This window comes from Leptodactylus fuscus, chromosome 1 (assembly GCF_031893055.1).
Source record: "Leptodactylus fuscus isolate aLepFus1 chromosome 1, aLepFus1.hap2, whole genome shotgun sequence".
Lineage (NCBI taxonomy): Eukaryota > Metazoa > Chordata > Amphibia > Anura > Leptodactylidae > Leptodactylus > Leptodactylus fuscus.
Genome location: NC_134265.1, coordinates 27508725 through 27522656, shown reverse-complemented (window position 1 = coordinate 27522656; position 13932 = coordinate 27508725). Strand labels below are relative to the sequence as shown.

At 45.6% G+C, this 13932-nt stretch overlaps 1 protein-coding gene across 2 annotated transcripts in view; it reads left to right on the top strand.

Moving 5' to 3' along the window:
• The first annotated feature begins 800 nt into the window (after positions 1-800).
• Positions 801-13932, top strand: part of SMAD2 (SMAD family member 2) — a 38330-nt gene continuing 25198 nt past the window's right edge. The window contains exon 1 of one of the 2 annotated variants that reach the window (XM_075269029.1): positions 801-1193. The gene's annotated coding sequence lies outside the window, so the exon portion shown is untranslated. The remainder of the gene's footprint in view (positions 1194-13932) is intronic. The other variant, XM_075269039.1, reaches the window with a different exon arrangement.

The following is a 13932-nucleotide window of genomic DNA, read 5'->3' as shown; positions in this document are numbered from 1 at the left end:
TGCACGTTACACAGTATTGTAAGCGGCCATTTTCTTGTGGCCGGTGGACAAGCACAGTCGGCTCTGCCCGAGGCCTAGAAGTTTTACTCCCAGCGCCGGAAGAAGAGCACGTTCCTGAAGAAGATGGAGGCGGCGCTAGAGAGTTCTCTTGTGGCATTGGGGCTGCCCCTAGTGCTGCGAGAGAACTCATTTGCATACTGGTGAAAACCGGGATTTCTACTGAACGGCGACGCGGAGAAGACATCTAGAGCTAGGAGAAGGTCTTTCTTAAGGCTTAGGATCCCTTTAAAGGAGGAGAAGCAAAAACTTCTGAACATATGCCCCCTACTGGCCAGGAGGTACCTAATAATAGGCCTATGTAACTCTACAGGGAGACAACTCACTGCGCACGCGCACAAACTCCTCTCAGTCAAACTCACATCTCCGTTAAGAACGCATGCACGATGCAATCCGCGGCGCGTCATCACATGGGCGGGGCCTCTCTTTGATTGACACCCAAGTGAAACGTCACTTTCATTGTCTCTCATGGCCTAGGACACGCCTCCTCGGGGGGCGTGGATAACTCAAACCCTCCACCGTGAAAAAGAGAAGATTTGACGTAAGAGCAGGACAAGAAAGTGGGCGGAGCAGCGATGACTGACAGTCCAACCAACCAATACAATAGCTCGGGGCTTTTCCGCGCACCAATGTAATCCTGCAGTGGAGACGATGGGGCGTGGCCATGAGGATTGACAGCTGCGTCTGCCAATGACGTACCCGGATGCATTTGCCTGCTCCAATGGCGGTGAGCGGCTGAGGCGGCGGGCGGTGCTGCGGGCCGTGGCGAGGTTGAGGTTGGCCGGTTGCGTGCGCGGCTTTGAGGAGATTTTTTTTGCGGGAGAATAATAATACTATTAATAATAAATATAATAATTGTCGCGGAGACGGGAGCGGGGGACGGACGACGCCGGGGCGCCGCTCAGCGGGCTCTCCCCCTCCCTCCATTTTGAATAGGGGTCGTCGTTGCGTATTTCTCCCCCCCTCCTCCTCCACCTAACCCGGCCGTCTAGGCCTTTCGCCGGGCTGAGGATCCCGCCTAGGCCGCGGCCTACGGGAGGCGGGCGACGGGAGCCGTATCCAAGCCTGAGCTCACAGCAGGGGCCCCCGGCCTGAGAGACTGCGCGACCTCCTGTGGGCAGCCCCTCCTCCTCCAGGTAACTGCTCTGCTGGGCCTGACTACTGAGGTAGTATGTGACAAGCCTGTGAGTGCTAGCTCCTCGGCCTAGGCTAGGACGGTGTGTGGCCGGGCACAGGGCCGGGAAGCCCCCTCCTCAGTACTGTTTACATTCCTGCAGCTCCCCTCCCCCAGCCCTGGCAGCTCTGCATAGAGTGGGCTCTCCTCTGCCTAAACTTCCTGCTCCCCCCTCCTCACTATGTGTAGGTGACAGGTTCCTGGAGGACTAGAGTGCAAGCTCTTCAGTCTACAGCAGGCTCATCCAGTATAGGGTTAAACTGCAAGCTTACAGGCTCTAGGGCAGTGGGATAGTATAGGGTTAAATTGCAAGCTCTTCTGCCTAGAACAGAATTTGCCTCCTCCGGGGTTGTACTATATCACCTTCTTCTATGGTGCAGGGTTAGATTGCAAGCTGTTTTGGTATAACCAACTGTTCCAGTGCATTATAGGGTTAAACTGTAACCTCATCATCATAATAGACTGCAAGCTCTTGAGTCCAGGCATGGATCGGTCTCTTCTAGTGTTGTACAGGGGGTAGATTGCAAGCTTTTTGGTCTAGGCACAAATCAGTCGCCTCTAGTATTGCATTTATAGGGTTAAACTAAGCACTTTAGTTACTGACATCATAATAGACTGAAAGCTCTTGAGTCCAGGCATGGATCGGTCTCCTCTAGTGTTGTGCAGGGGTAGAGTGTAAGCTTTTCGTTCTAGTTCTGACCTTTGTAATAGGTTACAAGCTCTTCACTCTACAGCAGAATCGGCTTCCTGCAGGGTGGCATTAAGGGGTCGAAATGGAAGAATTGCAAGCTCTTCAGTCTAGGCATGAATTGGGAACCTTTAGTGTTCAGGAGTAGATTGCAAGCTCTTCAGTCTAGGCACGAATCTTAGTTCTCACCATCATAATAGACTGCAAGCTCTTCTTTCTGGAGCAGATTCAGCCGCACTCTGGTGTCCCATTATGGGGTTAAATGGCAAGCTCTTCGGTCTAGTTCTGATGGCGATAATAGATTGCAAGCTCTTAGGGTTAGCTGAGACTTGGCATGCCCTAGTATTGCGTTAAAGGGTTAAATTGTAATAGGTTGCAATTGCTAAGGGGGTTACATTGGAAGAATTGCAAGCTCTTCAGTCCAGGCTTGGTATTTTCTAGTATTAGAAAACTAGATTGAAAAGTTTTCAATCTCGGCCTGACTTTGTTACAATCTGGCCATTATAGGGTTAAACCGCAAGCTCTTTTGGTCTCGCCATCATGATAGATTGCAAGCTCTTCAGTCAAGACATAAATCAGCATCCTATAGTGTTACACTACCAGAGTATGTTGCGTTTTCTTCAGTCTAGTTCTGACTAGTGTAATAGATTGCAAGCTCTTCAGTCATGAGACTACTCTAGGGTGGCATTAAAGAGTTCAATTGTTAGCTCTTCAGTCCAGGCATGGATTGGCTTTCCCTAGTGTTGCGCAAGGGCAGATGGTAAGCTTTGTGGTCTAATCCTCAATTGGCCCACTTAGGTGTCGCATTATAGGGTTAAATTGCAAGCTCTTCAGTGATGTTATGAGATAATCTATAATAGAGCGCAAGCTCTTGAGTCTAGCGATGAATCTGACTATTGTGCCACTGTAGGGTTAAATGGCAAGCCCTTCCAGTCTAGTTATGAGCATCATAATAAATTGCAAGCTCTTCAGTCCAACTATGGATTAACTTTCCCTACTGTTGTGCATGGATAGATTGCAAGCTTTTCTGTCTAGGCATGAATTGGCTGCCTTTATTCTTGCATTATAGGATTAAATTGCAAGCTCTTCAGTCTAGTTCTGAGATTACACCAGAATCGATCTCCCCTGGTATTGCATTATGAGAGTGTGTTGACACAGGCAAAAATGTGGCAAGTGTTTTGGCTGTGGAACCTGTGACCAATGGCTGGGGCAGTGTGTGGAGATTCCTGGTGTGGCAGATTTTAGGCCCCACGTTGTGGAAAAGCTGCTTTTTTTTTTTGTTGCTGTAGTTTTTTGAGCCAAAGCCAGGAGTGCACTGAGGAGAGAGGAGAATTAGAAGAACTTCCTATACATTTCCCATTCCTTTTGTAGGCATTCTTTGCTTTGACTCGAAACCGCAGCAACATCTGCAACTAAAAAAAAATCTGGGTTTCCGCAACGTGGGGCCTGAACCTTACTACAACGTATTGCGGATTTTGCTGCATTTTTTTGAGCCAAACCTAGTGGTGGCTACAAAAGCAATGGGAAATCTAAAAGTACCTCTTATACCTCGACCTTCACCCCTGAATTTGGCTCTAAAAAACACAGCAAAGTCGTAGCGAGCCGCAGCCACAAAGTACTGTGGGAAAAACCGCGGTGGAAACGCATCAAGATTTTTCTTTTTAAAGGGATTGTATCATTAAAATGCAATTTTTTTTTTCTGGGTACCACGTAGGAATAGCCTTAAGAAAGGCGATTCTTCTCCTACCTTTAGATGTCTTCTCCGCACCGCTGTTCGGTAGAAATCCCAGTTTTTGTCGGTATGCAAATGAGGTCTCTTGCAGCACTGGGGGTGGGCTCAATGCTGTGAGAGAAATCTCCAGCGCCGCCTCCTTCTTCTTCAGGAACGGCCTCTCTGTGCGTCTTTTTCCGGGGGTCAAACTTCTAGGCCTTGGGCAGAGCCGACTATGCAGTAAGTAGGCGGCCATTTTCTTGTGGCCTGTGGGCATGCGCAGTCGGCTGCGGCCAAAACCCTGTGTATTCAAAACGTGGGGCCCCGGCCTAAAGGAGGTTTTATTCCGATGCATTTTCCACTTTGGAATCGGTGACAAAAACTCAGTATGAACATATCATAAGTCTAGACAGGAATTCATACCCCATTTTCTGTTCATAACACTAGATTGCAAGCTCCCCAGGCTAGAACTTTACTCTGTAAACCAGTGATCTGCTGTTGTCACTGAAGTATAATCCCTAGTATGCTCTGACTGCCATGGGGCATGCTGGGAGTTGTAGTTTTGCAGTTACAGGATGGATATTGCTGTTCTAGAGTTTACGGTTAGGGTATGTTCACACGGTTTCTGCCTAAAATCTGCCTCCTATTCATTCAGCTATCAGAAAAAATAAGCGTCATGCTCGGTCCTAAGTAATAGTGTAAATGGAGAAAAAAAAAGGTAACGCGCTAGTCACAGGACTCCATCTGCAGCAATAGTGTTGCCAATTCTTGATGATGTCTTGTGGCATCCCTTTACTGGTCAGGTTACCGCCGCAGACAATGACAGACCCCAGAGGTGACCTGGACACTAATGACTAATGACTGGTGAGACCATTGGCTGCAGCGGCGAATAGGAGAGCTAACAAAAAGATGCTGTAAAAGAGTGGGAACAGCGCTGACTGATGCTGGAACCTGTAAATGGGGAGCTAGCTTTTTACTGTTTGCAGTTAAGATGAAATTTTTGAGTTGGACAACCCCTTTAAAAAAAAAAAAAAAAAAGGTATTCTTCTTATTACAGAGTTTTTGTCCTGAGTTACATCCTATATTATACTCAAGAGCTGCGCTCACATTACTTATCCTGTACTGATCCTGAGTTACATCCTGTATTATACTCCAGAGCTGTGCTCACTATTCTGCTGGTACAGTCACTGTGTACATACATTACATTACTTATCCTGTACTGATCCTGAGTTACATCCTGTATTATACTCCAGAGCTGCACTCACTATTCTGCTGGTGCAGTCACTGTGTACATACATTACTTATCCTGTACTGATCCTGAGTTACATTCTGTATTATACTCCAGAGCTGTGCTCACTATTCTGCTGGTACAGTCACTGTGTACATACATTACATTACTTATCCTGTACTGATCCTGAGTTACATTCTGTATTATACTCCAGAGCTGCACTCACTATTCTGCTGGTACAGTCACTGTGTACATACATTACATTACTTCTCCTGTACTGATCCTGAGTTACATCCTGTATTATACTCCAGAGCTGCGCTCACTATTCTGCTGGTACAGTCATTGTGTACATACATTACATTACTTATCCTGTACTGATCCTGAGTTACATCCTGTATTATACTCCAGAGCTGCGCTCACTATTCTGCTGGTGCAGTCACTGTGTACATACATTACATTACTTATCCTGTACTGATCCTGAGTTACATTCTGTATTATACTCCAGAGCTGTGCTCACTATTCTGCTGGTACAGTCACTGTGTACATACATTACATTACTTATCCTGTACTGATCCTGAGTTACATCCTGTATTATACCCCAGAGCTGCGCTCACTATTCTGCTGGTACAGTCACTGTGTACATACATTACATTACTTATCCTGTACTGATCCTGAGTTACATCCTGTATTATACTCCAGAGCTGCACTCACTATTCTGCTGGTGCAGTCACTGTGTACATACATTACATTACTTATCCAGTACTGATCCTGAGTTACATCCTGTATTATACTCCAGAGCTGCGCTCAGTATTCTGCTGCTTATTATTGGACACAGTCAGCAGAGGTATAGATATATCAGATCACTGACTTGTATACATAAATTTCTAGAATGAATTTCCTATTAGTCAGTCACTGAATAAGAAGGGAATATTTGGATGGCTCTGAATTCAGCAAAATTGCTATTTTAACCCCTTAAGGACCCGGCCATTTTTTGGTTTCGCATTTTCGTTTTTCCCTCCTCACATTTCAAGAGCCATAACTTTTTCATTTTTCAGTTCACAGAGTCACATGATGGCTTATTGTTTGCGGGACAAATTGTACTTTGTAATGGCACCATTCAATATGCTGTGCAATGTACTGGGAAGCTGGAAAAAAATTCAGAATGAGGTGCAATTGGAGAAAAAATGCATTTGCGCCATTTTCTTATGGGTTTAATTTTTACAGCATTCACTGTTTGGTACAAATGACATGTTACCTGTGTTCTACGTGTCAGTACGAACGCGGTGATACCAAATTTATATAGTATTTGAAATGTTTTGATACTTTTAAAAAAAATGATAAACTTTGCAAAATAGAAAAAAAAATTAGTGTCATCATGTTCTAACACCTGTAACTTTTTCATATTTCCATGTATGGAGCTGGTTGTGGTGTCTTTTTATGCGGGACAAGATGACGTTTCTATTGATACCATTTGGGGAAAGATCCGATGGTTTGATCACTTTTTATTCAATTTTTTATAGGAGGCAAAGTGTTGAAAAAAACGCTTTTTGGCGGTTTTTATTTTTTTTGCCGCTACGCCGTTCGCAGTACGGGATAAATGTTTTAATATTCTAATAGTTTGGGCATTTTGGAGCGCGGGGATACCTAATATGTTTAATGTTTAATGTTCTTTAATTACTTTTATAGCTAATCTAGGGAAAGGGGGGTGATTTGAACTTTTATATTTTTTTTATTTTTTTAATACTTTTAAAAACTTTTTTTTTTCTTCTGTTACATTTATGATCAGACCCCTTAGGTACCTTGAAACCTAGGGGGTCTGATCGCTCATACTATTCACTGCAATACTACAGTATTGCAGTGAATAGCAGAATCGCAGCAGTTCTATTAGACGATGCCTCTGGCCTCTGGCATCGCCTAATAGATCTCGGGCAGAGACAAGCCTGGAAGCCTTCAATAGGCTTCCGGCTGTCATAGTAACCGATCACCGCCCTCATGTGACGTTCAGGAGGGCGGCGATCGGGGAAACATGGCGGCGCCCATGCCGCCGGCGCCGTTTACACACTGCGGTCACGTTTGACCGCAGTGTGTAAAGGGTTAACAGCAGCGATCGGCTCGGGCACCGACCGCTGCTGTTAGTGGCAGGTCCTGGCTGTATTATACAGCCGGCATCTGCCGTGTATGGAGCGAGCTCAGCGTGTGAGCTCACTCCATACATCCCCATGCGACCCATGACGTACAGTTACGTCAAGGGTCGCTAAGGGGTTAAATTGTTTTTTTCAACCCTGTGCCACTTTCACTACGTTCCTTACAAGGGAGTTTGGTGAGGGAATGCAGGGGTTATCGCCATTGGCCCTGCCAAATTTCTCATCATTAATGCCAGTAGTCAGGTGTACATCTCTCCCCACCGCCCACTATGAAATGGGTCCGTCGGTCGTACGTATGTAGTCTCCAATTTTACCCGTAAACTGTCAGAGCAGTGATTTTTTAAAAAATTTTTTATATTTCCTTTAGGGTAAGCTCTTTTACGCTGCTGATTAGTGGGTGATTAATACACACCGTGTTATGCCGGGCTCGCATTAGCGCTTGACTCTTGCCGGGGTCTATGACGGGTGTCCGCAGTTTTAAATCTGAAAGCGGCAGACAAATAAGCCCTCCATGCAGAACTTTTCTCTGCCCATTTGCATCGGTTTTTGCAATGGAGACTCTGAACACAGCCTTACAATCCATACGGGGCCTCCTGCCATTTAGAATAGAGATCTATGGGTATGTGCCCCACTCAGAGTCCAGGGCCTGTAGCCAGCACTACTTCTGCCCCTTATATGTACGACATGTGGACACACTCTTGGCATATACACATTTTGTAACCACTCATACACAGGACGATGAAAGTGCACGTTGGTGTGTGTGGGCCTGGGTTTGGGGTTTCTTCTTTACTCCTCTACCTACCTAGCTCCCTCTCCTTCCCCTTTACATTTCACTACAAGCCGTGCATTACTAAATCCATAGCAGAGATGCGACTGCAGCCGCCCCCTCCCCCCTGTACTGTTTACATTCCTGTATCTGCCCTCCTCCAGATTCTAGGCCAGGGGGACTTATTGGCAGAAAATGATCTAGTCTCAATCAATGCGTCTGCACTAGATGTTCCTCTAGTAAACCTGGAGATGCGCGTCTTGAGAAAGTGATTGAAGCCCGAGGGCAGCGGCCGCACGAGCCATGCTGTGTCTGTCCTTGCCAGCGAGGTAGGTGGATTGTGTTCCAGGCCATTGCGCCCATCAGCGTATAATAGTAATTGATGTCGTCAGGTCAGTCCATGATGTCATTACCGTGCAGGAGACGCCGTACGGCCCTGGTTTTCTTCTTTATAGGATGAAGCCATTCCTGGAGCGTCTTGGTGGCGCACACGTCCGGAGAAGGTCAAGTGTGGCCTGAGGTTGGGAAATGACGCTTGTGTTGTCTGCTCGCTGTTGGCATTGACTTGCCTAGGATAAGTTATACTATCCACATGTCAGGGTTGCAATGCCAGTTCCCTACGTGGCCGAGGTGTTAGAAAAGCGCCGTTTATTGCTCAGTTTACATCAGTTTTTAACATGATCTTTGCCCAAAAAGTTGTAATTTGTGGCCACTTTTGTGCATGCTCTGAGACGTCTCCTGAGGCTCGCTAGTTTTGGAAAGTTCTGAGAAGTGGATTTGATTCAATGGGAGAAATAATACCAGACCGTAGTGGAAATGTTGTTTTCCAGGTGGAGGAGGGAAGAACAAGAACAAGGGGGCACCCTCTGAAATTATTTGGAGGGGAGGTCAGAAGCTGTGCCAACCATATCACTGAAAGTGTAGCTGAGACTCAGAACAATCTTCCCACAGATGTGCTAGGGAACTCTCCAGTCAGTGAATAGAAGCCTGGCGGGGATAACGCATGTCTATCCTAATATACAATGGAGATAATATACAGGTGGACTACTACTTTTTCTGCTGTCAGTCCCTATGTTTCTGTTTCCGAAATTCAGCAAATTTATTGAGACACACACCATTGTGTTCTGCTTGTGAATGCAGCTCTGGAGGAACTCTGGATTAGTACAAGGCAAATCACTTTAAATCAGTACAGGATAAGTAATGTAATGTATGTACACAGTGACTGTACCAGCAGAATAGTGAGCGCAGCTCTGGAGTATAATACAGGATGTAACTCAGGATCAGTACAGGATAAGTAATGTAATGTATGTACACAGTGACTGCACCAGCAGAATAGTGAGCGCAGCTCTGGAGTATAATACAGGATGTAACTCAGGATCAGTACAGGATAAGTAATGTAATGTATGTACACAGTGACTGCACCAGCAGAATAGTGAGCGCAGCTCTGGAGTATAATACAGGATGTAACTCAGGATCAGTACAGGATAAGTAATGTATGTACACACTGACTGTACCAGCAGAATAGTGAGCGCAGCTCTGGAGTATAATACAAGATGTAACTCAGGATCAGTACAGGATAAGTAATGTAATGTATGTACACAGTGACTGTACCAGCAGAATAGTGAGCGCAGCTCTGGAGTATAATACAGGATGTAACTCAGGATCAGTACAGGATAAGTAATGTAATGTATGTACACAGTGACTGTACCAGCAGAATAGTGAGTGCAGCTCTGGAGTATAGTACAGGATGTAACTCAGGATCAGTACAGGATAAGTAATGTAATGTATGTACACAGTGACTGCACCAGCAGAATAGTGAGTGCACCAATAGTGCAAGTTCCACCACTTAAAAAGATGAGGTGTCTGTAATTTACATCATAGGTAGTCCTCAACTATGAGAGACAAAATGAGAAAACAAATCCAGAAAATCACATTGTCTGATTTTGTAAGATTTTTTTTTGCAAATTATGGTGGAAAATAAGTATTTGGTCACCTACAAGCAATCAAGATTTCTGGCTCTCACAGAACTGTAACTTCTTCTTTAAGAGTCTCCTCTTTCCTCCACTCATTACCTGTAGTAATGGCACCTGTTTAAACTTGTTATCAGTATAAAAAGACACCTGTGCACACCCTCAAACAGACTCCAAACTCCACTATGGTGAAGACCAAAGAGCTGTCAAAGGACACCAGAAACAAAATTGTATGCAATGTATGTACACAGTGACTGTACCAGCAGAATAGTGAGCGCAGCTCTGGAGTATAATACAGGATGTAACTCAGGATAAGTAATGTAATGTATGTACACAGTGACTGCACCAGCAGAATAGTGAGTGCAGCTCTGGAGTATAATACAGGATAAGTAATGTATGTACACAGTGACTGTACCAGCAGAATAGTGAGCGCAGCTCTGGAGTATAATACAGGATGTAACTCAGGATAAGTAATGTATGTACACAGTGACTGCACCAGCAGAATAGTGAGCGCAGCTCTGGAGTATAATACAGGATGTAACTCAGGATCAGTACAGGATAAGTAATGTAATGTATGTACACAGTGACTGTACCAGCAGAATGGTGAGTGCAGCTCTGGAGTATAATACAGGATGTAACTCAGGATCAGTACAGGATAAGTAATGTAATGTATGTACACAGTGACTGTACCAGCAGAATGGTGAGCGCAGCTCTGGAGTATAATACAGGAATGTAACTCAGGATCAGTACAGGATAAGTAATGTAATGTATGTACACAGTGACTGCACCAGCAGAATAGTGAGCGCAGCTCTGGAGTATAATACAGGATGTAACTCAGGATCAGTACAGGATAAGTAATGTATGTACACAGTGACTGTACCAGCAGAATAGTGAGCGCAGCTCTGGAGTATAATACAGGATGTAACTCAGGATCAGTACAGGATAAGTAATGTAATATATGTACACAGTGACTGTACCAGCAGAATAGTGAGTGCAGCTCTGGAGTATAATACAGGATGTAACTCAGGATCAGTACAGGATAAGTAATGTAATATATGTACACAGTGACTGCACCAGCAGAATAGTGAGCGCAGCTCTGGAGTATAATACAGGATGTAACTCAGGATCAGTACAGGATAAGTAATGTAATGTATGTACACAGTGACTGCACCAGCAGAATAGTGAGCGCAGCTCTGGAGTATAATACAGGATGTAACTCAGGATCAGTACAGGATAAGTAATGTAATGTATGTACACAGTGACTGCACCATCAGTCCAGTGCATTGTATAAAGATATGAGACTCCTACAGGCCATAGCGGGGTGTGGGGTAATAGTTCCTGGCTATAGACGCTTAATCCCTTTGCTATATACTGTATATTATGGTAGTATTGTTCAGTTTAATCCCCTAAGTGTAGATCCATAAATGATGTTTGTTGCCGTCTGAGAAATGAAGAGATCGCTCGTCATCCCTCACATGGCACAAGCCCCTTTGTTATTTTCTGTGGTTCAGACGCCCTAAGTGGATATGTTACGGTGTTACATTTCTCTGCGGCGTTCTACTTCCCCCACAAGAATGTGTTATGTTCGGTATTTTTATGTCATAGTGTAATAGAAATAACAGATTGAGACTCTTCCTGGATGGCGGGGATGTGGTTCTTCAGTACAATGGCGCATTCTTGAATTTGTGTCAATATTAGCCTTGCATTTTTTTTATTTTTTTTATTTTTAATTTTTTTTTGTATACCTACAGTATGTCTGGACCATGGAGGGTATCACTGTCTAAGGCAGAATTTAGGGACCATCCTACTGTAGGTGAAACGTTCAGAGATTTTTGGGTTCATTAAAAAATACATAGATAAAATGTTCCATATATAATAGCAATAGAAATGGGCGCCATTTATCTACACGACATGTCCCATAGTTGGGTTCCATGTATGTCAATGTGTGTTTGGTCACCGTGCTATCCACGTTTTTATAACGGCTAGCACCGTGACTCATTGTATTGTAATGGCCCCATAGACTCGTGAGTTATCACGAGCCTGTATATGGTGCCGTGAACCAGGGGCAAAACTCAGGATGGGTCCTATACCTGTCTGTTTTGTGGTCTGGGCTTACCAAACGAGGACCTTGGGCACTTGCGGTTTTATATACCGCTAGAAAGCCGACAGTGCGCTGAATTCAGTGTGTAGGAATACCCGAGCAAGGACCACCGGACCCCCTTTCGTTGGAGCATCTACCTGCATGCTTGGTCATGTACATTAGACCTAAGTGTTGTGCAGAGGACTAGGAGGTATGTAGTCTCTTGTGAGCACCCTGGCACCAGCACAGCTCCTTGTTCTCCGTATTCTAGGGGCATCTACGCACCATGACAGGAGCAATTTTATTGTCTCCATCACTGTCTTCGCCTTCAGCTGTTTGTTCTCTATGAACAAAAGAGGTGACTAAGTTTCCAAGTGAATCATCTGCTTGGCTCGGTGAGACGGTTTGCTCTGCTGGATCCAGGGCGGCAGCGCTCACACGGGTTACTTGCATGTATCTGTACCAGCAGCTCTGTTTCCATTGAGGCAGTGTTAGTGGGATCAGATAAAGAAGGGGTAGGGAACCTTTGGCTCTCCAGCTGCTGTGAAACTACAACTCCCAGCATGCTCCATTCACTTCCATGGGAGTTCCCAGAACAGCAGAGCCAGTATGCATGCTGGGAGTTGTAGTTTTGCAACAGCTGGAGAGCCGTACGTTCCCTACCCCTGAGATAAAGTGTGTGATGTGCTGTAGGGTTTAGGGTGCTCCTTAAAGTGTACCTCCACCTATAAAACAAGATACCTTACCTTATACTTATACCTCTTTAAAGAAATCTGTTTCCTTCTCCACTTATTAGGCCGGGTTCACACGATGTATTTTGGCACGTAATGTGGCACGTAGATGCCGCGGGAGCTTTTGCGGGCCGTATACGCTCCCATTGTTTTCAATGGGAGCCGGTACCGTATACGCGGCACTGTTTTGCGGCCGTGATTTTGCGGCAGCCGCAAAATAGCGCCGCGTATACGGTCCCGGCTCCCATTGAAAACAATGGGAGCGTATACGGCCCGCAAAAGCTCCCGCGGCGTCTACGTCAGGGGAGAAGCTTCCCCTTTCGCCGCCCGAGGCGAACTATAGAAAGCCCCCCCCTTTCCCGGGAGGAGGGGGCATGGCCGAGCGGAGGGGCGTGGCCGAGTGGAGGGGGCGGGGCTTAGCGCCGTTCGCCGGCAGAGATTCAGGCCCGGAGACTGGCTGCTCTCTGCCTGAGCGTGAGGGGAGGCTGCCGGAGCAGCGCTGCTCCAGTGGCCTCCCCAAACCACCGCTCGGTGATAAGCCAGTCCAGGACAGCTTGTCCTGGACTGGCTTAGGGAAGCAAAATTGCCGCCCTCCCTGAAGCCCTGACATAGCGCCGCCTGAAGTGCTCTCTTCAGGTCGCCTCATGGGAGGTGCGGCGCTGGTCTACGTGCCACATTATGTATAATCGGGTTTTATTGAACATTTTTGCATAAAAACAAGATAAACACATGAAAAGGACTACGTGCCACATTACGTGCCAAATTACATCGTGTGAACCCGGCCTTAGACCGATCTCCTCGATCTTCAATCTGTTTCTATTGAATCTGTCTCCATTCAGCTCACACGATAGTGTATGGAGAGGGGAAGGGGAGCAGGAGGCTGTTTATTTTGCATGTTCAGTGCAGTATAGAGTCTTATCGGGAAGATATAGCAGTGTCAATAGAGCTCTGTCTTTCATGGTGCCGCAGCTGCAATTATTTTTATGTCTTTTCCAGCAACCTCCTCCTCCCCCTCCCCTCTTCATGGAGTATTATGTAAAAAGTAATTCAGCCTAATTAGTGGAGAAGGAAACAGATTTATTTAATAAGATATATTGCAAATTTTCTTATTAATCTTGATAAAAATCCATCTGGGCAGTGGAAAGTCTCCTTCCCCTTTACCTAATCACTTGTAGTCCTTGGTGTGTATTGCGTGGCCTGAACAGACGGCTCATAAGCCAAGGACTATAAGAGCATATTGCGCATGCGCAATTTCACTGAGGGTAATGGTGATGTCTGAACAGTGGGATGTTCGACTTTGGTAGGTCATCAGTATCAAAAATCAATTTGGGGTTCGGAAAACCCCCTTTTAAAGAGGGTTATGTGGGGAAATAGGCCCTCATC